This window comes from Pseudorca crassidens, chromosome X (genome assembly GCF_039906515.1).
Source record: "Pseudorca crassidens isolate mPseCra1 chromosome X, mPseCra1.hap1, whole genome shotgun sequence".
NCBI lineage: Eukaryota > Metazoa > Chordata > Mammalia > Artiodactyla > Delphinidae > Pseudorca > Pseudorca crassidens.
This window is the reverse complement of record NC_090317.1, coordinates 71,123,979-71,147,274: the sequence shown is the minus strand read 5'-3', so window position 1 is coordinate 71,147,274 and position 23,296 is coordinate 71,123,979. Positions and strand designations below refer to the sequence as shown.

Here is a 23,296-nt window from a genome sequence, read left to right as displayed (position 1 = left end):
TAGTTTTTCTTTCTCCGTAGTAGAGTTTATTTGTTTTTAAATTCAGGGAATCAAAATAAAGGTCTTTGGATTCTATTTCTAGTTCACTAGATGATTCCTTGTGACCTTTGGTAAGTCACAATATCTGATTCAGCTCCTCTATTAGGGCCCGCTTGGGGAAAAACACCCCATGACAAAGGGAATCATTCAATTGGGATAAGCCTTTGAATGGGAAATATGCAAAGCTACTATTTCTGTTTAGTTTTTAACAGAAATAGTATTTGTGCACACTCTCTGGAGAGAGAGCATATGGTCCTTAACATTATGTGCTTTCAATAGTGATATTGTTAGGTGGTAAGTAAGCCAGGGAAATTCAAATTCCGTGGAAAAAAATGGTACAGAGGGCATGAGCAAAAGGGATCTTGCTGTGTGTCATGAATTTGATGTCATTCAAAGAGCCTCTAAGAAAATAATCCAGGGTGATTGCCATTGCCACCAAATTATCCTTGTTAAGAGTCTGGATGTACATCTGGCACCATGGGAGAGGTTGTGGAACAATCTCTAGGGATTCTAACAGCGTCTTTGTGGAATCTATGGGAGTAATTTGATGGGGAGATGGCTTTTGCACATCCATGACAGAAGACTCCACACATCTAATTAAAAGAAAAATGACCAAGACTGTGCCAATGCTTATAATGCTTTTTTTTTTTTTTTGGACTGAACTAAAAAGGAAAGAGGGGTCTAGTTCCTTCCTGCTGGGGTTATTACTCTCTGATGCCTGAAGCCCCGAATTCTGTAGATTAGAGATCATCTTTACCACATCCATATATGGAATGGACAAGAGGGGTTACCTGGGGGACACATCCAGAAACTAACTCTCCCATTCTGATCAAAGAAACCTGAAAGGTTTGTATTTTTAGCCAAGGAGGGCCCCTCAGTCCAAGCCCGAGAACCTCGTGGGCTTGACTCTGGAAGAGAAGGCTTCAAACAGGTGTGGCCCTCTCTCCTTGGACGGCCTCTCCTCCTCCAGAAGGTGTCAAGTAGTACACTCATTTCACGGGTATGGAAAGACAGGTTTAGAGAGAGCAATAGAAGAAAGGCAGCTGCAACGAAGAAGCCACTCTGGGGGACCCAAACCCGTGGCATCAAAGTGCTATAAAAATCAGAGTCAGGGGGCCTCGCTGAGGTCTAGGAGGAGGGAATGTTCTGTCTCCATCTACGAAGATAACACTGCTGATCCTCTGTCAGCAAGGCATGTTGTGAGCTATCTGTTTCGGGCTGAGCGTCTGGAACAACGTGTCCTCATTGTGAGGGCCTGCCGCACGCTCAGCCGCGTTCTCTGGCTTTAGCCCCCTCTTGGGCCAAGAGCACATGGTTGCAAGACGGTCAGCTGGGGCCAGAACTGACTGCCACGTGAGAGCTCAGCTTGACTGGGATCAAGGCTCCTGTCCTGGCTGCATGAGCACCTGGCTTTAACTAACCCATAAATAACCCATTCTTTGCTGAAGCAGGCTGGCTGCAGGTAAGCGTGGGCTCCTAAACTTCTTCCCACCTTTGCCAATCAAATATTATTCCCAGGTCCTGCTTATTCGCACTATTCTTAGGCTAGGGGACCCAGATGATTTAAGAAAGTCCTTGTTTTGTGATCCAGTTCCACATGGCAGCTGACTGGTCCTAGCCTTGGGAGGCTCTGCTTGGGGCTGAGGGAAGTGACAGGCACCGGGAAGGCAGAGGCTGTATCTAAGGCAAAGGTGGTGCGGTGCCCTCTTCCCCTCTCTGGCTCTCTCGTGGTATTTCTGTTTCTGTGTTATATTATGCTTTTAGTTTTGCACTCGTTAACTCCTTTCTACGGGACCATGAACTCTGCAAAGGCAGAAACTTCTGTCGCATTCTCTTTGTGGAGCCTGTAGAGTTGAATTTCCTTCAACCTTTACTTTAAAATTATGTTGAATTACATTAATTCACACAAGATTTAGCTGGCCGTTCAGTTAATTCTGTGGAATAATGCAAAGAGCCAATTTATGGCATGAACAGTTTTTCGGCTCTTGAGGAAGCATGAGGAAGCATGATGAGGCGGCAAGAGCCCCGGCCTCGGAGTTAGACAGAGCTGGATTTTCATACCTAATAGAGCTGTGTGCCTCAGGCGAGCTTCGTAATCTCTTTCAGTCCTTGCTACCAGAGGAATGATAAATCCTGACCTGGCTGGGTTGTTAGGAATCACAGAGATAATATACATTAAAGGGCCGACCACAGGGCCCAGCACAGGGTAGGATGTCAGTACATGTGAATTCCCTTCTTCTGAGGCAAGAAGCTATTGCCTAACCAGTGCCTCACCCAGACCCTGGGGGATGTTGGGCCAAGCACTGGGGGCCCCCCACGATGCAGAAAGAAGAGCCTGTTCCTCCTGCCAGACAAAGCCCAGCAGTCCCAGTGGCTTCCCGCTTGTTTAAACCATGAGCTCCGCCTAGAGCCGGTGGAGAAACTGACTTCTCTCATAGTTTCCTGCCCTGTGCTCAGCCACTTGTTACTTACTGGCAAGGTGGAAAGGAAATCTGATCAATAAGACAAAGATGTTGGGGTGGAGGGATTTGGCCAGCAGTAGAAATAGCTCAAAGCCCCACCCTGAAATTGCCCTCCAGTGTTGAAGAGGAAAGGAAACAGGCAAGCGGCGATGCCATTCCCAGACAGGTGGAGCAGGGTATGAAAGAGCCCAGGGGGCTGGCAAGTGCAAACGGCTGGCTTTGATCTCAGCAAAGGAAGAAGGGAGGTGCTAACCCTTCTCCACCCCTTCCCCTTTTTCCTCAGTGCTCCTTTTGCTTTCTGGGTTTCCATTTATGCGTGTTTGAGGGGAACATGGTAGCAGGAATGGGGCAAATGGAAAGGATGAGGTGGGGCTGAAGGATGGGAGTGGAAGGGAATAGCACTTGAGGGGAGCAGGTCCCTTCTCGACCCAAGAGTCAATGAATAAAGAAAGGAAAATAGCTCAGTCTTGCTCGGTTCAGGCCAGCTCAATGTGCCTTTCTTGCTCACTCCCCTCCAGCTCTTGCTCATGCAATGCAAACAGCATACGCTTAGATATTTGGTCAAGAAGATATTCAGAAGAAGCCTTAAGGTTGTTGTTATTCCTTCCTAATCCTATGTGGTCACAGGAAACCAAACCACAAACCTGGCACAGCCAATCCTTTTATCCTTCCTTCAACATTTAAGTACCTACTGACTAGGTGTCAGTAGGTACTTAATAGATACTTTATTAAGTACCTAACCTGATTAGGTTAGTCACTGGGGTGCAAAGATTGTAAGATATGCTTAGTAGGAGGGGTCAGTATGATGAGAACAGTATGATAATACTAAAGTCACAAGTAATAACAGTTAATGTTTTTTCTCTTTTTAAAAATTGAAGTATAGTTGATTTACAATGTCGTGTTAGTTTCTGATGTACAGCAAACTGATTCAGTTATACGTATATATGTATATATATATTCTTTTTCAGATTCTTTTCCCTTATAGATTATTACAAGATATTGAGTATAGTTCCCTGTGCTATACAGTAGCTCCTTGTTGGTTATCTATTTTATATACAGTTGTGTGTATATGTTAATTCCAAACTCCTAATTTATCCCCCTCTTCCCCCTTTGGTGACCATAAGTTTGTTTTCTATGTCAATAACAGTTAACAGTTAATATTGATTAAAGGCTTCTTATGTGTCAGGCACTTAAAGTGTCTGCGCACTTTTTATGGACTGACAATTCTCACAACCAACTCACGTGGAGGTTCTAGAATTACTTCCATTTTAAGATGAGAATTTGAAGCACAGAATAGTCAGATAACTTGACAGAGGTCACACAGCTAGCACGTGTGGTGTGAGATTTGAACCCAGGTCATTCTGGAGATCAGCACTACCCATAGGAGCCTCTAAACTACCCCAGAGGAAGTGACTGTGTAGGGCGGGGTCTGAAAAGGGGGCCTGGTGGGTGGGAGGGAGGCATTCCCAAGAGAGCCTGGGCAAGAGCAGGGACTGTGGAATGGAACAGCATATTTAGCACAATTTGATGTTGCTCGAGGGTAGGGCATAAGGAGGATCAGGACACGAGGCTGGGGAGGCAGCATGAGTTTCACGGTAGGCGCTGCGTGTTCCCCACACTAAGGCATTTGGCCTGATCCCAGACTAGAAGGTCCACGAGGGCCGAACACTCTTTTGCTCCCCAATGTCAGTGCCAGTTCCCAAAACAGTGCTTGTCCCTAGGAGGTGGCAAGTAACTATTTGTGGCATAAGTGAATGGAAACTTGGGGGAGCTTGGAAATGAGGGGATGAACAGATCAGCTGGGCACTTGAGAGGACTCAATGGCTACAGTGTAGAGAATGGAATGGAATCTGAGGGGAGGAATGCAAATAGGGAGACCAGTGACAAGGTTGGTGCTAGAGCCATGTTGAGTGGTAACAGGGCCTGAGCCAGAACAGTTGTGGGAGGAACCGAGAGTGAAAAACTTAAAAGATAGCATCAATAGGACTAAACAATGAGTTGGATGTGGGAAGTAAGGCAGAAGAGAGAGTCAAGGATTTCCCACGGTGTAGGAGGTACAGTGACAGAGTGAGGAATACAAGCAGAGGACAAGGGTTTGTGGTGGGGTGTATATGTGTGAGGGGGGTTCAACGGGGAGCATGTTTAGGGTCAGAATCGTGATGATACAGTGGTCTGTAATTCAGGTGAGAGGTTGGGCCTAAGATACAGAATATGTGTTATAGATTTGGGAGTTATCAATGACATAAAGGAATTGGATGAGAATTGCCAAGGAATTGCCTTGGCCAGCATGGGAGGCTTCCTATAGAGTAAGAGAAGAGAAGAGAGGTGAGGAAAGAATCATGGGGAACAGCCAACACTTCAGAGGTGGACAGAGGGAGAGGAAACGGTTCTGGTGATGATTTGAGATGTTGCAGACAGCTGAAGTAAAAGGAGGGTGGTCTTCCGATTTGTCCATGGGAAGATCTTTGCTGCAGCAAAGTCAGTGGAGGGTGTGGACAAGGCCTGACTGGAGGGGGCTGAAGAGTTGATGGGAAAAAGTAGAGGTAAGAATGATGGGGACTTCCCTGGTGGTCCAGTGGTTAAGACTCCGCCCTTCCAATGCAGGGGGTGTGGGTTCGATCCCTGGTGAGGGAACTAGGATCTCACATGCCATGTAGTGTGGCCAAAAATATATAAATAAATAAAAATTAAAAAAAAAAGAATGACGGTAAGAATACACACATACACTCTCCTTTTTATAAGAGTTTGGTACAGGGGTGGGACTGGAGTAGGGTGGTATTTTAAGATGGGAGGGTCTTAAAAGTATATTTATAGGCTGAGGGGAAGAGCCCACAGGATGGAAGTCAGAGGCAGCCTGATAGGGATTTTGAGTTGTTTATATCTGTCTTTCTAGCTCCTTAGCCAGAGTGCCACAAGGGAAGAATACTGTTGTATTCATATTTCTATTACCTACAGCTCCTAGCATAGGGCTTGGAAAATAATAGGTACTCAATTCATGTTTGTTGAAGGAATGAAATTCTGAAGACATGCACATCCAGTAGGGAGAATCAGGGTCTTGAAGGATGGGCGATTGCAAATAGGCAGGGATGGGGTGGGGTTGGAGGGTAGTTAGTGGAGGCAGGACAAGTCTGGGAAGTTGGCTAAAGTTCTAGAAGGAGAGCAAGGGAAGCCTTGAACCCCAGGTTGAGGAGACAGGACTTGATGTGACAGGCATATCAGGACTGGAGCTGTGCCTTAGGACACCTGGGAGCAGTATACAAAGGCTGGATGACCAGTGTGGAGGCCACTGCCATAGTTCAAGGGGGAGATAGCAAGGGCTTGAACAAGAGTGATTGCTGTGGGGATGGAGAGGATGGGAAAGAGACATTGTGAAGGTAGACTTCCGAGGACTTTGGTAAGTGGTTGGCTGTGGAGGAAAGAGAGCAGGGGAGGTCAAAGTTGACTCCTAGGTTTTGAGTCGGGGTAAGTAGGAGAATCAGTGCCACTGATAGAGCTGGGATAAAGTAGTAGGAAGAGCTAGTCTGGCTCAGGGAAGGGGATGGGCTTGGGTTTCGTGGGTTTGAGATGACAGTAGGATATGTGGGTCACTCCGTCTAGCAGGCAGCTGGAGATGTGATGATGGTGTGTGGAAGTGAGGTCATGGCTGAGGACTAATGTAGTAGGGGGATAAAAAGAGCCAGTGACTAGGCAGAAAAAGAGCAACCAGAGAAGAAGAAACAGAATGGTAAAGTAAAATCTCTTAGAGCCTTAGGGATGACATTCAGCATGAGAAAGATGCCTAAAGGAATACACTTGCCACACTGGCAATAGACTCCTGCGGCTAAACTAACATCCCTCCCTCCTAGTCAGTATAAAAAGCCAGACCCCTTTTTATAATACTCCAAAAAGCTCTCAAAATTTTTATTGCTAACTCAAGGTTTACCCTTTCCTAGAAGTTAGACTTGATCCTATCAGGGTAAGCCCAAGGTTGATGCCAATCCCTCTTACAGACCCCTGAGGCTTTGCTCTGTCATCAGCTAGGGAGGTCGTGCTGGTGATTGTGATGTGGGCCCTGGCCAGGAAGAGCATTTCTTGTCTTGACTCACCCTGGGAACAGAACTCATCACAACAAGAGTGACAGAGCATCAGCACTTTGAACCATAACATGGTCTTGTAAGATGCTTCTCAACCTTTCTTATGTCACCAATTACTCCATCAAAGAACCTGGGCCCAACCATGATGGAAACAAAAAAGCCCTCTTTTCCCCAGAAAAACATTTCTATTTACAGGAAATTCAGTTATTACATATATCACTTATGGTACATTTTAAGGACACAAAATTGCAGTGGTATTATTGGGAGTAAATTTTATTGCCATGGCTTTACAACACAAACAAACAAAAATAATAACCCCGTTAGTCGTTGGACTGAACTGGCAGGAAGCAGCACATCAAAGGCGATTGCTTGTAGGCAGGGGAACGGGGAATTAGGATTGTCCAGAGCATGACTGAGAGGTCAGGGAGATGTGGGCTACTGGAGACAAGATGTTACATGTGGAGTGGACACGAGGATGGAAACCCAGAGCCCCGTCTAGACTGTATCTGTATCCCACCTGTGGAGCTCATCTCACAACTTGAACAGGGTCCCTACTTAAGAAGTGCTTCATGGTGAGGCTCATACACCAGTGCCAAGAACTGTTTGAATGAATATGTGAATGAATGAATAAGGCATGGAAATAGTTTCATTATCCAGAAGTTTTAATGGTATTTTAACTATTGGTATAAAAAATTTTATTAAGCAAAATAATCAGGTAAACCTGGGAACTCTTAGCTCATTTGAGCACCGATTATATTTAAATGAAGAATATGCCCAGTATTAACTAGTCTTATCTCATTAGCTAAAGTACTCAGAGGCTTCATGAACACACACACATATTTAGCCCTTTAGTGTACTGTGTATTCAGTAAGGTTCCTATGTTAGTTAACCCACAGTAGTGTGTGTGTGTGTGTGTGTGTGTGTGTGTGTACACGCACATGTTCTATTAGGTGCTGAACATTATTCTAGGTTCTTGAGGGGAAGCTGAGTACAAACAAAGAATAAGTTCTGGTGACTGCTCTTGAGGAGATGAAGATCTAAATGAGAAAGATAATTACAGGAAGGGCAGAGGAATAAATCTAAGCTTAACTGTGTGGTACTGGCTAGAGTACAGTAAACTGTCCTCACACGTGTGGGTCACTGGACAAGTGAGGTGACTTGTAGAAAATCACAGTGCTAAAGTAACAGATGTGAACTTGAACCCATGGCTTAGGACTTTCAGTCCAGTGGGCTTTCCATCACAACAGGAAGCAAAAAGCATAGTGGTTAAAGAATGAGATTTCTGGAGTCATAGGGGATGAGCCCTAAATCCTTGCTCCACCATTTACTAGCTGTGTGACCTTAGGCAAGTTACTTAACTGTTCTGTGCCCTGGTTTTCTTTGTAAAATGGGGATAATAAGAGAAGGTACTTGTAGAGTTGTTGTGACAGTAAGTTAATTCATGTAAAGCACATAGAACAGTGCCTGGAGCATAGTAAGTGCTCAGTAAATGTTATTATTAAATGATAGATATTATTATTATTATTTATTGTGCTTTATCAACTGTACAAAGAAACAGGAGTGCTACATATAATGGATAGTAGCAAAACTGAATGAGGGTGAACTTGTGAAGAGCTTACCCTGTATTCCAAAACTCTGAAGCCAGAAAGAGGGTAGAGAGAACAAGAAGAGAAGGATCCAAATGAATGAGACTAAGAAAAATGGAAGAGGACTTCTCTGGTGGTCAGTGGACTCCACGCTTCCAATGCAGGGGATGTAGGTTCGATCCCTGGTCAGGGAACTAAGATCCCACATGCCGCACAGCCAAAAAAAATAAGCAAATTGCAAAAAAAAAAGAGAGAGAGAGAGAGAAAAATGGAAGAGAGGAGGAGGGAATGAGAACTTGGAAGTGGCAGGAAAGAGGCAGGGGGACAGAGGTGACAGAAAGGAGAGGAGATAAAAACGTGTGTATGGGGTAAATTGGCAAGGAAGGGGAGGCACAGAGGAGGTGGCAGAGGAGACGAGGGCAGGGTGGCTGCCACTTCACTAGGGGGACTCCCTGCAGGCCAAGGCTTTCCTTCAGGGCGTGGTTTCAAGGGGTTTGGGGGAAGGGCCCTGGCCAAGACTAATATCTTCCCCACATTACGGCTGATCCTCAAATTTCCACTATTAGAGAGAATTCCTCCTTCATAAGTATGTGCAGGGCCAACTCTGGTTATACCATATGTCTCTGTTGATCAAATGAATATTTTGGAAACAAGCCTACACACAAAGCTTTTTTACATCAATTTTTCCTTTAGCCAAGGGTGGGGATAGAAGAAGGAAGAGTACAGGGATATTGCTTTACCTGGCTTGCTGCTGGACAAGTACTAAGATGACCTTAAGAAAATGGATTCTGGGACTTCCCTGTGGTCCAGCGGTTAAGATTCTGCGCTTCCACTGCAGGGGGCGCAGGTTTGATCCCTGGTCGGGGAGCTAAGATCCTGCATGCCGCGGGGTGCGGCCTTAAAAAAAAAAAAAGGAATGGATTCTACTAGAGGATTGTAAGTGCTGCCTTGGTCCGATCCTTACACTACTTCAAGCAACTGCCCTCTCTGTTCCTTCACTGCTAAACTTCTTAAGATCTCTTTTTTCTTCAGCGCCTTGACCTCTTCATTTCTCAGACACTTCAACATGCTGCTGTCTGAATTCTTCCCCACACCTCCACTGAACTGTTTTCTAGAAGAATGGCAAAGAGATTTTAGCTTGTTGGCAACTCTGATTGGTAGTAGCTGCTTGGGGGTACTATGTTGAGAAGGATTCTGAGGCTGTGTCTAGGTTCAGCAGGAAAATGTGCCCAAATCAGTTTGTCAAGTAATTCATGGGAATACATGGTAGGCAGGGTGGGGGCTGGAGGGATGTAGTCATACGTGCCCTATATTTGCTATTCCTGCTTTAGGAGACCAAGAGCGACCCCCTAATTACCCAACCTAATGTCTTCTTTTCAGTGATCGCTCACCCTATTTGATCTCTCTGCAGCACCTGTCATCAACTACTGCCTCATCTTTGGCACTGTCTTCTCTCTCATCACCACTCCTCTCTGTTCCTTGTCAGTCTCCTTCCCTGGATCATTTTCCTTTACCTATCTCTTAAACGTAGGTGCCCTCAGGTTGTCCTCTCAGCTCTTTTCTCTCTCTCTGCAAGAGTTTACACTCTCTGCTGTGGTTTAAATCACTTCCATGCAGAGATCCTAAATTTTTGGGTTCAGTGTTTATCCCTGGCCTCTGACTTGAATTTATAATTGTCTGCCGGACATTTCTACCTGGAAAACTTGAATTCTTGGTACCTGATGCTTACTGTGTTCTAAGTTGAGCTAATTCAGTATAACTCCTTCAAAGAGAATGTTCATCTTCTCTTTTTGTTCACTCAGCACCATAGGTGAGACCCATCATACAATAAGCTACTCAGCAAAGATTTGAATTTATGACCCTGAATGGATCAGTGTGCTTATGTTTTGTTTAGAGGCACTGGATTTTGTGCTTTCAAAATACCCCAAATGATATGGGATTAGGGGATAGAGATTAGGGGATTTCTATCTCTGGGAGATATTCCCATTGTTTGATGAACAATGATTTTTCTTCTTGCCATTTGTCAGATGAAGAAAAACATATCTCACTGGGTGCAAGAAGATAGAGAGAGGCATAGGGTACTCCCAAGACTGGCACTATCTCTAAGGGGACAGCCAGACAGCATGCAATATGCTTGGGGTATTATTTGAAAACACTCACTGGTTATCTTCTGAGGCAGGATGCAGGGTGGGGAGATGCTAGGGAGACAATGATGAAGCAGACAATCCCTGGCCTTGAGGAGCCTGCAGTCTAGTAGAGAAGGCAGAGAGGTGCAGGAAGAACTATGACGAGATGAACACTACAGGTGAGTCATTTCTCTGGAGCTATGGGAACTCAAGTGGGAATTCTGAGTGTGGGGCTGGGTGATGCGTGATGGGAAGCAACTGAACTGGCCTCGAAGGATGAACGAGATTTAAATAGGCAGGGAGAGAAGGTAAGAAAGGCAGAAGGAGCAGAATGAAGACAATGAAGATACGTTCTAAACAAGTCATCAAAAATTAATTTATGAGAAAGAACAGAGTACAGGGTCATAAGTAGCACCAGCACAGCTCTGTAAGCAACTTTCTTGTCTTCTCTGAATAGCACATCCTTCCTTTGTGATGGACAATGATAGGTTGATGGGCTTGGCAGAGGCAGAGGAAAAGTCATGGATGGACTTGATATTCTATCAGAGTAGGATTTCTGTCTGATATATCCATCACAGTGGTTAATTGGGAGTAAATCAGAGTTGAACTTGCTTATATCCTATTGATTCATTTGTTCCCTCATTCGCTTGATACCAATGTCTCCCAAGGACTCCTGTGTACCAGGCTCTGGGTGCGAAGAGATGACTGAGACTCAGCCCCTGCCCCCAAGGAGTGGATGGGGAGGCAGCTGTGCAAACAAGCAGCTCTAACGCTCTGAGGTAAGTGCCATAATAGACATGCAGGCAAGAGCTCCTGGAGTCCAGAGGGAAGATAAAGCAAAGCTGTGCTCTCTGAGTCAGCCTCTAACCGATTTCCCTGTCTCCCCTCCCTCCCTGAGTTTTCCGTCCGAAATTCAGATCTGATCATGTCATTCCCCCTGCTTAAAAACCGTGGTTGGCTCCCCGCGGACTGTAGGACCCAGTCCAAACTCTCAGGCAGGACATACAAAGGCCTTCACAGTCTGGCGCAACTGACTCCTCCAGTCTTATCTCACACCACGGGCCAGGCTCTGGCCTCCACACTGTAGCCACACTGCACTGGAGTGTCTCTCCTACTCCTCCTTATCTGGTCAAGTCTTCTGCTTCCCTTGCACCCCTGCTAAATGTTGCTTCTCAGCTGCACTGGCCCCAACCGCCCCCGATGGAGAAAGTTCCTCCTCTGCTTTCCCACAGCTTGCTGTCAACCTCTCTATTCTAGTACTTATCACACCATAGTGTAATTGTTTCTCTATGTGCCCATCTCCCCCACCAAGCCATGGTCTCCTCAAGGTTGGGAACTGGGCATTATTCTTTTTCTTATCCTTGAGATTTTGTCCGGGCCTGGCATATAGTAGGTGCTCCATCCATCTTGGATGAGTGAATGAATGACTCTGACACTGGCCACTTGGGTCTGGTCATTGTCAGCAGCTAGCATTACTTAACATGAGAGATGCATAAAAATATGAAGGGCAGCCAGAGTAGCTAAAAAACAGGCGGCTCTAGTCACATCATGAAAAAAACAAGAGATGGAGGAGACAATGCTCCCACTCAGGCTTTAACTAATGACTCTCCCTTCTGAGCAGCCCCTTCTTGTCTGCCCTCCCGTTCACTTTCAAAAACCCAGTGATTGAAATCATTCTAATTATTCATGGTCGGTGGCATATCCAGGAAACAGTTTACAAGCAATTAAAATACGCCAAAATAGATTTATGCAGGTTGAACCTGATCCTGCTGGTAAAAAGGGAGTAAATGACTTACATCTTGGAGGGGTATTTGCTTCCTGAGGTTGCTCTTTATCGCTCTTTACTGTACTAGCGTGGGACTAACACGGGAAACATTTGGAGGTCCTTCTTAAGGTGAGTGTGCAGCGAACGGTGCAGGGAGTGTGTAGACTGCATGCATGATGGCAGCTAGCTGTCCTGTAAATGTGGGAGCGCTGCCTCTGCCCACATTCCATCCCCCCCGCCTCCCCCCAGCCATGGGGGGAGGATGGCTCAGCAGCAGGTAGCTCGTGGTAGTAGGAAAGCTCCCAGCACCGTGATCATGACGGTTCCAATAACGTTGGAACCACTTGGGATCATTTAACCCCACAAGGTTCAATCTCCCAGTTGGTAAAATAGGGACACAGATCTCCACCCTCCCAACTTTAAAGGGTTGTTTATGAGGATCAATGGAAGAAATGTTGTGAAAAGCTCTAGAGGCTACAGAAATGGTGGCGGGGGGGTCACTTTCATTACAAAAACTCTAACTCGTGGGCCCTTTCAATGCCCTAGAAGTGGCTAATGCTCATCAGCAGATTAGTAAAGGTGTACTGGGGCAAGTCCCCTAATAGTTTACTTAAGAGTCCACACAAGAACTATTCATTACCTTGCTACACTCAAACCAAGTGTTTTAATGTCCCTTTAATGAAGACAGCAGTCAGCAGCTAAGCAAACAGGCCATTTGGTTGAGAATAGACATGGGGCAGCAGAGGCCTAGCACATGGAGTCCAGGTGTCTCCAGAGATTTTGTGCCATCCCTCCCCATGGCAGGCAGGCTCTGCTTCCTTGGGATTGACTCTAGGGAAAAACAGCCTCCTTTTGCTGCTCCGAGAAATCTAGAACATATAGCTAAGCCATTCAGTGGGCCAATGTGATAGCTAAGCCATTCAGTGGGCCAGTGTGATTGGTGCAAAATTTAGAATGAACAAATTGAAATGGCATGTTTCACCACAGCTTTTGAGCTAAGTGCAGAGGACTGCAGAAAGGCCAAAAGGCTGGCACAGAAGCAGAGGCGGGGGTGGTGGTGGGGTGGGGAAGCAAAGGCCATGGAAAATCAGTAAACTGGAGTGATAGTTTACCCGGAAGTCTAACTTTAAATTATTAAGCCCTTGAGATACCGTAATGGAAAGTTATATAGCTTACATCTGCAAAAGGATCCTCGGTTTCTTCATGCTCTGTCACACTTCCCTGCCTTTCCACTCACCATTCCTTGTGCAGAGAATGCCCGGCCCTCCCTTCTTACTCATCTTTCAAGACCCAGCTCCAATGTAACCTCTTTGAAGTCTTTGCCGACTCCCCAAAAGCGAGATCCTTGCTCCCTGTGCCGTCACAAGGTCTTTTACAGCCCTAAGGCCCACTCTGACACATTTGTTTACACACCCTTCTTCCCCATTCGGCCAGGAGTGTAGCTCTCAGAAGCAAAGACCAGATGGTAGCTTTACCTAGCACAGAGCAGGAACAAAGATGGGCCTCACTCAAGGCCAGCTGAATGAATGAGCATTTGAGCATACGTGAGCCGGCCACATTTATCAGGTCTGCAGAGGACCCAAAAGGAAGGCTCATTTGGCAATGATTTGATATGGTAGACATGCTTCTTCCACACTGGTTTACCTGATTAGTGACTGCCTCGGTGCTGGCAAGCAGCAAGAAACCTGCCAGCAGAGGCAGCCTGACAATGTACCTATGAGGCAAGGTATGGTCCTGGCTATTAGCTTGGTTCCCACAACTTGTAGACGTGAGCTGGAAAAGTGCTGCCCTCCCCCCCACTCAACTCTCAGGTGCCTGCTTCTCAAGAAGTTGCCCAGCAGCACAGACAGCATCATCTTGTACATCTGAAAACTGAAAATGCATCTATTACCAGAGAGGAAGGTCTAATGGACAGAGCCTGACCCAGCCTCGGCTCCCACAGAAGCTCCGGCTCAGCAGCCACAGCCTCCGGTTCTCCTTCTGGTTCTGCTAATGATGAACTCGATGACTTTGGACACATCGGCTCATCTCACATTCTCCATTCCCCCCAGTGGGCAGAATAATGAAGATGTTGCACGGATTGAGTCAATAAGAAGCTTGACTGAGATCCCTGTGGACGGGGGAATCAGCAGTTGATGCTGGCAGAGCCTGCAGAGTTCTGTTGTTTTCGGTATTTCTGTTTGTAAGTGAATCATTCTGCCTTGAGCCCAGATGTGCAGCCCGTGGAGAGGAAGAGAGGAAGGGCAGGCGGGCTGGCACCTCCGGCCTAAGCTGCAGCAGTCAGAGCACACGGAAGTGGACGGGACTGGACGGGACAGGATGGGATGGGATGGGATGGGAGGGACAGGACAGGACGGGAAGGGATGCTCAGCTGCTGGCTTGCCAACAACTGGTCCCCTGCTCCCTGATAGGGACCAGAAGCAATAAGCTCTGAAGGCTGTGTATACTGAAGCAGTTTTGTATTGAAATCAAACCAAACTCATGGCAAAGTCAATCTGACACATCTTTAATGATAAACATAATGATTATTGTGCTGTACTGTAATTAGGCATAATGGTAAGCAGCTCTCAGGAATGACTGCAATTACGATTACTTTTACACGGCTGAACCAAATATTTCTGAGGTCTGCCAGGATGGGGGTGGAGACTGGGGGGTCTGGATAGGAGGCAGAGCAGAAATCTAGTTGCGAGGCATTTCTCTGGTTCTCCCCTCCCCATCCCACCCTGAGGCAACAATCCCTCCATCCCTTATTGGGAAACAGAAAAAAGATCTGATGAAGGGTTGGATGGCTAGCTCCTTTCTCCAGCTAGGGAGAGGCCACACTGAAGTTCCTAGGGTTAGAGAATCTGGAATGTTCAGAGGTGCTTTGAGGTGATTTCCCATGAGGCTTGAAATTCTACCAAGTGGCCTTAAGCCTAAATAGTATATGCCTAATGTGTAAACCATGTTTGGATCCTGGTTTGAACAAGTCCATGCAGAAAGATATTTTTGAGACAACTGGGTAAAACTTAACAGTGACTGGTATTAGATGGTATTAAGGAATTATTAATTTGTCAGCTTTGATCATGGTGTTGTGGTTATTTAAGAAAAGGTCCTTATCTGTTGGAGAAACTTACTGAAATATTATAGTCCAACAACTGCGGAATGGTATGGTCCCTGGGATTTGCTTTCAAATACTTCAAGAAAAAAATGAGGAACAGAAGAAATAAGAAGGGCAGAATGTCGGTAATTGTTGAAGCTGGGTGATGGGTACATGCGGGTTCATCATACTCTTGTCTCTGCTGTGTATATATTTGAAAGTTTCCATAACAAAAAGTTAAAAAATTCATATACCCTAGACTGCTCTGACAGTGATGCATACATTAGTGAAAATTAGTTTGATCATGCTAACAACACCTAGTAGATGCAGACAGATCTCAGGACTGGGATTTGGGATGGGCAGAGCCAGGAGGGTGGGCAGTTTGGGGCATGGGCCACCGTCAGGGAGTGCAAAGTCCTGGCTGGGGTGGAGAAATGTGTGTGAGGGAAGAGGAAATTTGAATGGTCAGGGGGTAGTCTGAAAGTTCTGGGAGAGAAGGCAGGAAGTGTAGGAAGAGAGGAGACAGAGTGTAATAGGGGCTCACGTCCACCACCTGTTAGGCCCCCTCTAGTCTGTAAGCTCCTAGATGTTGAGTCTGTATCGTAATGCTCTCTATCTTACCTAGAGCCCTCAGGACATGAGTTTCTGCATTTTATTTCACTCATTCCCTTGAGACTATTTATTGCGTGCCTACGGTAGCCAGGCAATACAAACATGTGCCTGTGGTAGGCAAAGGAGATGGAGCAGAGAACAAACGTGAACAAAACCAAGTCTCAGTCCTCAGGGAGCTCACATCCCAGTGGGAAGAGACACAGTAAATAAACAGCAAGGATGTACATCAGATGGTGATACGTGTGGCAAAGAAAATAATGTCGGGTAAGGTGGAGACGGAATGCTGAGTAGTTGCTCAAGACCAAATTTGCATGGCACTTAGGCCCTTAAGAGCTTTTCCAGGTCCCCCCTGCAGCCTGGCTTTTGGTCATGTTGGACCCTGTGCCTGGGGGTTTTGCCAAGGGCTCCTGGGCCTCTCGGCCTGTGTATACACTTTAACCTCATTCTTGACTTAATTGTCCCCTCCTACTCCTGATTACCCCACATTCCTCTCTAGGTACCACTTCCCCAGGAAGCTCTCACAGGTCCTTCCTTCCTCCCACCTCCACACTCTGCCCTTGGTCTTCTTCACTTCCACAGCACCCTTTAACGAATCTCTACTACAGCCCTTACCACCTGGATTATGATTCTCTTCCCGTCTAGACTTTGTGCTCCTTGAGGACAGAGAATCTGTCTTTTTTTTTTTAACATCTTTATTGGAGTATAATTGCTTTACAGTGGTGTGTTAGTTTCTGCTTTATAACAAAGTGAATAAGCTACACATATACATATGTCCCCATATCTCCTCCCTCTTGCATTTCCCTCCCACCCACCCTATCCCACCACTCTAGGTGGTCACAAACCACCGAGCTGATCTCTCTGTGCTATGTGGCTGCTTCCCACTAGCTATCTATTTTACGTTTGGTAGTGTATATATGTCCATGACCTCTTTTTATATTTATATGGCACAGGGCCTAGAACACAGTAGGCCAGATACTATGCATGTTTAATGAATACACGAATGAATGGACGGATGAAAGAATGAACATGCTCCCTAGCAGAACATTGGAGGCTTGGGAAGCATCCTCACCCTAAATCAAATGCTAGGGAAGCAGAGGTGCTAATATGTGCTCAGATACCAAAGGGAGAAATGGGATCAGTATACTTGGATATGTATTAAACTCAATGATGATTTTTTTATAACTATATATATATATATAAAAATTTATTTATTTTTATTTATTCATTTTATTTTTGGCTGTGTTGGGTCTTCGTTGCTGTGCACAGGCTTTCTCTAGTTGCAACGAGCAGGGGCTACTCTTTGTTGCAGTGCACGGGCTTCTCATTATGGTGGCTTCTCCTGTTGCGGAGCACCAGCTCTAGGAGCACGCGGGCTTCAGTAGTTGTGGCTCGTGGGCTCAGTAGTTGTGGCTCGCAGGCTTAGTAGCTCCGTGGCATGTAGGATCCTCCCGGACCAGGGCTCAAACCCATGTCCCCTGCATTGGCAGGTGGATTCCCAACCACTGCACCACCAGGGAAGCCCTCGATGATGATTATAATCATGTTCACACTCAACATTTATTGCATGGACTCTGGACCAGATCACCTGGGTTTTAATTTTGTCTCTATCACTTCCTAGCTGTGTGATTTTGGGAAGGTTATCTATACTATCTGTGCCTCAGAGTTACTGTACATATCACCATTATATAAAGATAAGTGAGGGTTAAAGCTGTTAAGTAACTTGTTCTAGGTCACAGAGCTCATAAATTGAAAATTAGGATTCTATATCTAGTCTGTGTGACTCTAAAAATCACTGCTCTAGACCAGGACTTGACAAACTATGGCCCATGGATCAAATTTGTCCCTCTGTCTATTTTTTTCCCTTGCGGATATAATTCACCCTTTTAGAGTACACAATTCAGATATTCACAAGTAGTATGCATTTACAAGGTTGTGCAACCATCACCACTGTCTATTCCAGAACATTTTCATCAGTCCAGAGAAAACCGAATACCCATTAAGTATTAATTTCCCCACCCTTCAGCACCCTAGCAACCACTAATTTCCTTTCTGTCTCTATGGATTTGCCTATTCTGGATAGTTAACATAAGTAGAATCATATACTATGTAGTCTTTAGTATCTGGCTTTTTTCACTTAGCATGTTTTCAAGGTTCATCCATGTTGTAGCATGTATCAGTACTTTATTCCATTTTATGGCTGAATAATATTCCATTGTATATATATACCAGATTTTGTTTATCCGGTCATCAGCTGATGAACATTTGGGTTGTTTCTACTCTTTAGGCTATTATGAATAATGTTGCTATGAAATTATGTGTACAAGTATTCTTCTTCTAAGGGTATTATAGTTTTAGCTCTTACATTTAGGTCTTTGATCCATTTTGAGTTAATTTTGGTATATGGTGTGAGAAAAGGGCCCAACTTCATGATCTTTCACATGTGGATATCCAGTTGTCCTAGTAGCATTTGTTGAAAAGATCATTCTTTTCCCATTCAGTAGTATTGACATTCATGTCAAAAATCAATTGGCCACAGATATATAGGTGTATTTCTGGACTTTCATTTCTATTCCATTGATCTATATAGGTCTCTGTATGCCAGTACCACTGTCTTGACTATTGTAGCTCTATAGTAAAATTTAAAATCAGGAAGTGTGAGTTCTCCAACTTGGTTCTTTTTCAAGATTGTTTTGGATATTCTGGGTCCCTTGCACTTCCATATGAATATTAGGATCCGTTTGTCAGTTTCTTAAAAAAAGGAAAAACTAGCTGGGATTTTGATAGGAATTATGTTGAATTGGTAAATCAATGTTGGGAACATTGCCATTTTAAGAATAGTAAATCTTCCAATCCATAAACACGAGATGTATTTCCATACGTATAGGTCTTTACTTTCTTGCAACAATTTCCAGTAGTTTTCAGTGTACAACTCTTGCACTCCTTCTTTTAAATTTATTTATAAGCATTTCACTCTTTTTGATGCTATTGCAATAGGATTTTTTTCTTAATTACATTTTTGGATTGCTCATTGCTAATGTATTAAAATACAGTTGATTTTTGTATATCGATCTTGTATCCAGCAAACTTGCTGAACTCATTTTTTGAAAAGACTTATTTTTTTAGAGCAGTTTTAGGCTCACGGCAAAATTGAGGAGTACAGAGATTTCCCATATACCCCCTGTTTTCACACATGCATAGCTTCCCTCATTAATGTCATTCCCCACTAGAGTGGTACATTTGTTACAATTGATGAACCTACACTGACACATTACTATCACCCAATGTCCATAGTTTACCCTATGGACATTCCATAGGTTTGGACAAATGTATAATGACATATCATTATAGTATCACACAGAGTATTTTCAATGACCTAAATATCCTCTATGCTCTACCTATTCATCTCTCTATCCATCCTCGACCCCTGATCTTTTTATTGTCTTCATAAATTTTCCTTTTCCAGAATGTCATATAGTTAGAATCATATGGTATGTAGCCTTTTCAGACTCCTTCTTTCACTTAGTAATATGTGTTTAAGGTTCCTCCAAGTTTTTCATGGTTTGACAGCTCATTTTGTTTTAGTGCTGAATAATATTCCATTGTCTGGATGTACCACAGTTTGTTTATCCATTCACCTACTTAAGGACATCTTGGTTGCTTCCAAGTTTTGGCAATAATGAGTAAAGCTGCTCTCAACATCCGTGTGCAGGTTTTAATGTTGTCGTAAGTTTTTGACTCCTTTGGGTAAATACCAAGGAGTGCAATTGCTGGATCCTGTGGTAAGAGAATGTTTAATTTTGTAAGAAACTACCAAACTGTCTTCCAAAGTGGCTGTACCATTTTGCATTCCCACCAGCAATGAATGAGAATTCCTGTTGTTCCACTCCTTGCCAGCATTTGATGTTCTGGATTTTGGCCATGTGAACTCATTTTTTAAGTCTAATAATATTTTTGTATGGATACCTTAGGAGTTCTATATACAAAATCATGTCATCTGAAAATAGTGGCAGCTTTACTTTTTTTTTCTTATCTGCATGCCTTTTATTTCTTTTTCTCCAATTGCCCTGGCTAGAGCTTCCAGCACAATGTTGAATAGAAGTGGCAAGAGTGCACATCCTTGTCTTGCTCCTGATCTTAGGAGAAAAGCTTTCAGTCTTTTACCATTAAGTATGATATTAGATGTAGAGTTTTCATAGATCCCTCCCTTTATCAAGTTGAAGTTCCCTTCTTTTCCTAATTTGTTGAGTGTTATTTACTATGAAAGGGTATAGAATTTTGTCAAATAATTTTACTGTGTCTATTGAGATGATCATGTTTTTGTTTTTATTTTATTGATATGGTTTATTTCATTAATTGATTTTCAGATGTTACAACAACTTTGCATTCATGAGATAAATCCTATTTGGTCATGGTGTATGGTCCTTTTTACGTGTTGCTGGATTTGGTTTGCTAGTATTTTGTTGAGGACTTTTGTGCCCATATTCATAAGAGATGCTGGTCTGTAGTTTTCTTGTGATGTTTTTGTCTAGTTTTGGTATCAGGGTAATACTGACTCAGAATGCATTGGGAAGTGTTACCTCCTCTTCCATTTTTTAAAATGAAAGGATTAGTGTTAAGTCTTTAAATGTTTGGTAGAATTAACCAGTAAAACCCCATATGTACCTGGGGTTTCCTTTGTGGGATTAAAAAAATATTAATTAAATCTCTTTTACTTGTCATAGGTCTAGTCAGATTTTCTATTTTTTCTTGAGTTAGTTTTTGTAGTGTGTGTCTTTCTAGGAATATGTCCATTACATCTAGGTTATGCAATTTGTTGACATACAGTTGTTCATAGTATTCTCTTATGCTCCTTTTTTTAAAAAATATTTACTTATTTTTGGCTGCACTGGGTCCCCACCACTGCTTGCGGTCTTTCTCTAGTGTCAGAGAGCAGGGGCCACTCTTCATTGTGGTACGCAGGGCTCCCACTGCGATGGCCTCTCCCATTGTGGAGCACGGGCTCCAGCCACACGGGCTCCAGTAGTTGTGGCCCACGAGCCTAGTTGCTCCGCGGCATGTGGGATCCTCCTGGACCAGGGATCGAACCCATGTCCCCTGCATTGGCAGGTGGACTCCCAACCACTGCGCCACCAGGGAAGCCCTATGCTCCTTTTTATTTCTGTAAGGTTGGTAGAAATGTTCCCACTCTCATTTCTGCTTTTAGTAATTTGAATCTTTTCTCCTTTTTTTTCCCCCTTTGTCAGTCTACCGAAAGGTTTGTCAATTTTGTCGATCTTTTCAAAGAATCAGCTTTTGGGGCTTTCCTGGTGGTGCAGTGGTTAAGAATCCGCCTGCCAATCCAGGGGATACGGGCTCGATCCCTGGCCCGGGAAGATCCCACGTGCCACGGAGCAACTAAGCCCGTGAGCCACAACTACTGAGCCCGTGTGTCACAGCTACTGAAGCCCACGCACCTTGAGCCCGTGCTCAGCAACACGAGAAGCCACCGCAATGAGAAGTCTGTGCACTGCAACGAAGACCCAAAGCAGCAATAAATAAATACATTAAAAACAAAGAAGTCTGAGGCCATTCTGATCCATGATCTTTCCTATCAAATCTATAAAAAAAAAAGAATCAGCTTTTGGTTTCATTGACTTTTCTCTATTGCTTTCCTATTCTCTTTTTCACTTATTTTCCTCTAATTTTTATTGTTTCTTTCCTTCTGATTGTTTTGGGCTTAGTTTGCTCTTCTTTTCTAGTTTCTTAAGGTGGAAGATTAGGTTATTGATTTGTGATCTTTCTTCTTTTTAAATATAGGCATTTGCAAACTAAAAATTTCCCTCTAAGCACTGCTTTCACTACATGTAATAAGCTTTGGCATGTTTTGATTTGGCTTTCATCCATCTCAAAGTCTTTTCTAACATTCTTTGTGCTATCTTCTTTAACCCTTTGGTCATTTAGGAGTGGGTTATTTAATTTACACATATTTGTGAACTTCCCAATTTTCTTTCTTTTATTGATCTCTAATTTCATTCCTTTCCATCTAATTTCATTCCAAAGTACTTTGTATGATTTCAATCCTTTTAAATTTATTGAGACTTGTTTTATAGTATAACATACATTCTATTCTGGAAAATGTTCTATGTGCACTTAATGTGCATTCTGCTGTTGTTGGGAGGCATGTTCTACTGACGTCTGTCAGGTCTAGCTGGTTTATAGTGTTGTTCAAGTCTTTGATTTCCTTGTTGATCTTCTGTCTAGTTGTTTCACCCATTATTGAAAGTGGGCTATTGATGTCTCCAACTATTACTGTTGAATTGTTTATTTCTCCCTTCAATTCTGTAGTTTTTATTTCACGTACTTTGGGCCTCTGTTGTTAGGTACATATATATTTATAATTGTTATATTTTCCTGATGCCTGACACTTTTATCATCATAAATGTCCTTCATTGTCTCTAGTAATAGTTTTTGTTTTATAGTCTATTTTGTTTAATATTAGTATGGCCACCCAGCTCTCTTTTGGTTACTGTGTGCATGATATATCTTTTGCCATCTTTTTACTTTCAACCTATGTGTGACTTTGAATTTAAAGTATTTCTCTTTATGGACAACATATAGTTGGAGTATGTTTTGTTAATTTATTTTGCAAATTTCTGACTTAATGGGAGTGTTTAATTGATTAACATTTAATGTAATTACTGATGAAGTATGGTTTACATATGCCACATTGCTATTTGCTTTCTACATCTTATACTTTTTTGTTCTTCTATTCCTCCATTACCATCTTTTAAAAACTAAATAGATAACTTCTAGTGTACCATTTAAATTCCCTTGTTACTTTAAATATATTTAAATGTATTACATATAAATATATATGTGTGTATATATGCGTGTAGTTTTTGCCTTAGTGGTTGACCTGGAGATTACAATTAACATCTTAACTTTTAACAATCTAGTTTGGATTAATACCAACTTAACTTCAACATTATGCAAATACTTTGCTATTACTGATATATAGCTCCATTCCTGCACCCCTCCTTTATGCTTTTATTGTCATACAAATTACATCTTTATATATGGCACACTTACCAAAGAAGATTTATAATTATTACTTTATGCAGGTGTGTTTTAAATCATGTAGGAGAAAACAAGTTACAAAGAAAAATAGGCTTGTACTTTTATATGTACCTATGTAGTGACTCTTACTGGTGGTCTTAATTTCTTTATATAGATTCAAATTATTGTCCAGTGTCCTTTCATTTCAGCCTTAAGGATTCCCTTTAGTATTTCTTATAGCATTAAATTCTGTCAGTGTTTATCTGTGTCTCAATTTCCCCTTCATTTTTTAAAAATAAATTTATTTATTTCATTTATTTATTTTTGGCTGCATTGTGTCTTCGCTGCTGCATGCAGGCTTTCTCTAGCTGCAGTGAGCAGGGGCTACTCTTTGTTGCAGTGTGCATGCTTCTCACTGTGGTGGCTTCTCTTGTTGTGAGGCATGGGCTCTAGGCATGCAGGCTTCAGTAGTTGTGGCACGTGGGCTCGGTAGTTGTGGCTCGCGGGCTCTAGAGCACA

General features: G+C 43.4%; 1 protein-coding gene across 4 annotated transcripts in view; it reads right to left on the bottom strand.

Moving 5' to 3' along the window:
• Positions 1-23,296, bottom strand: part of HDAC8 (histone deacetylase 8) — a 243,008-nt gene that overhangs the window by 24,719 nt on the left and 194,993 nt on the right. The window lies entirely within an intron of this gene.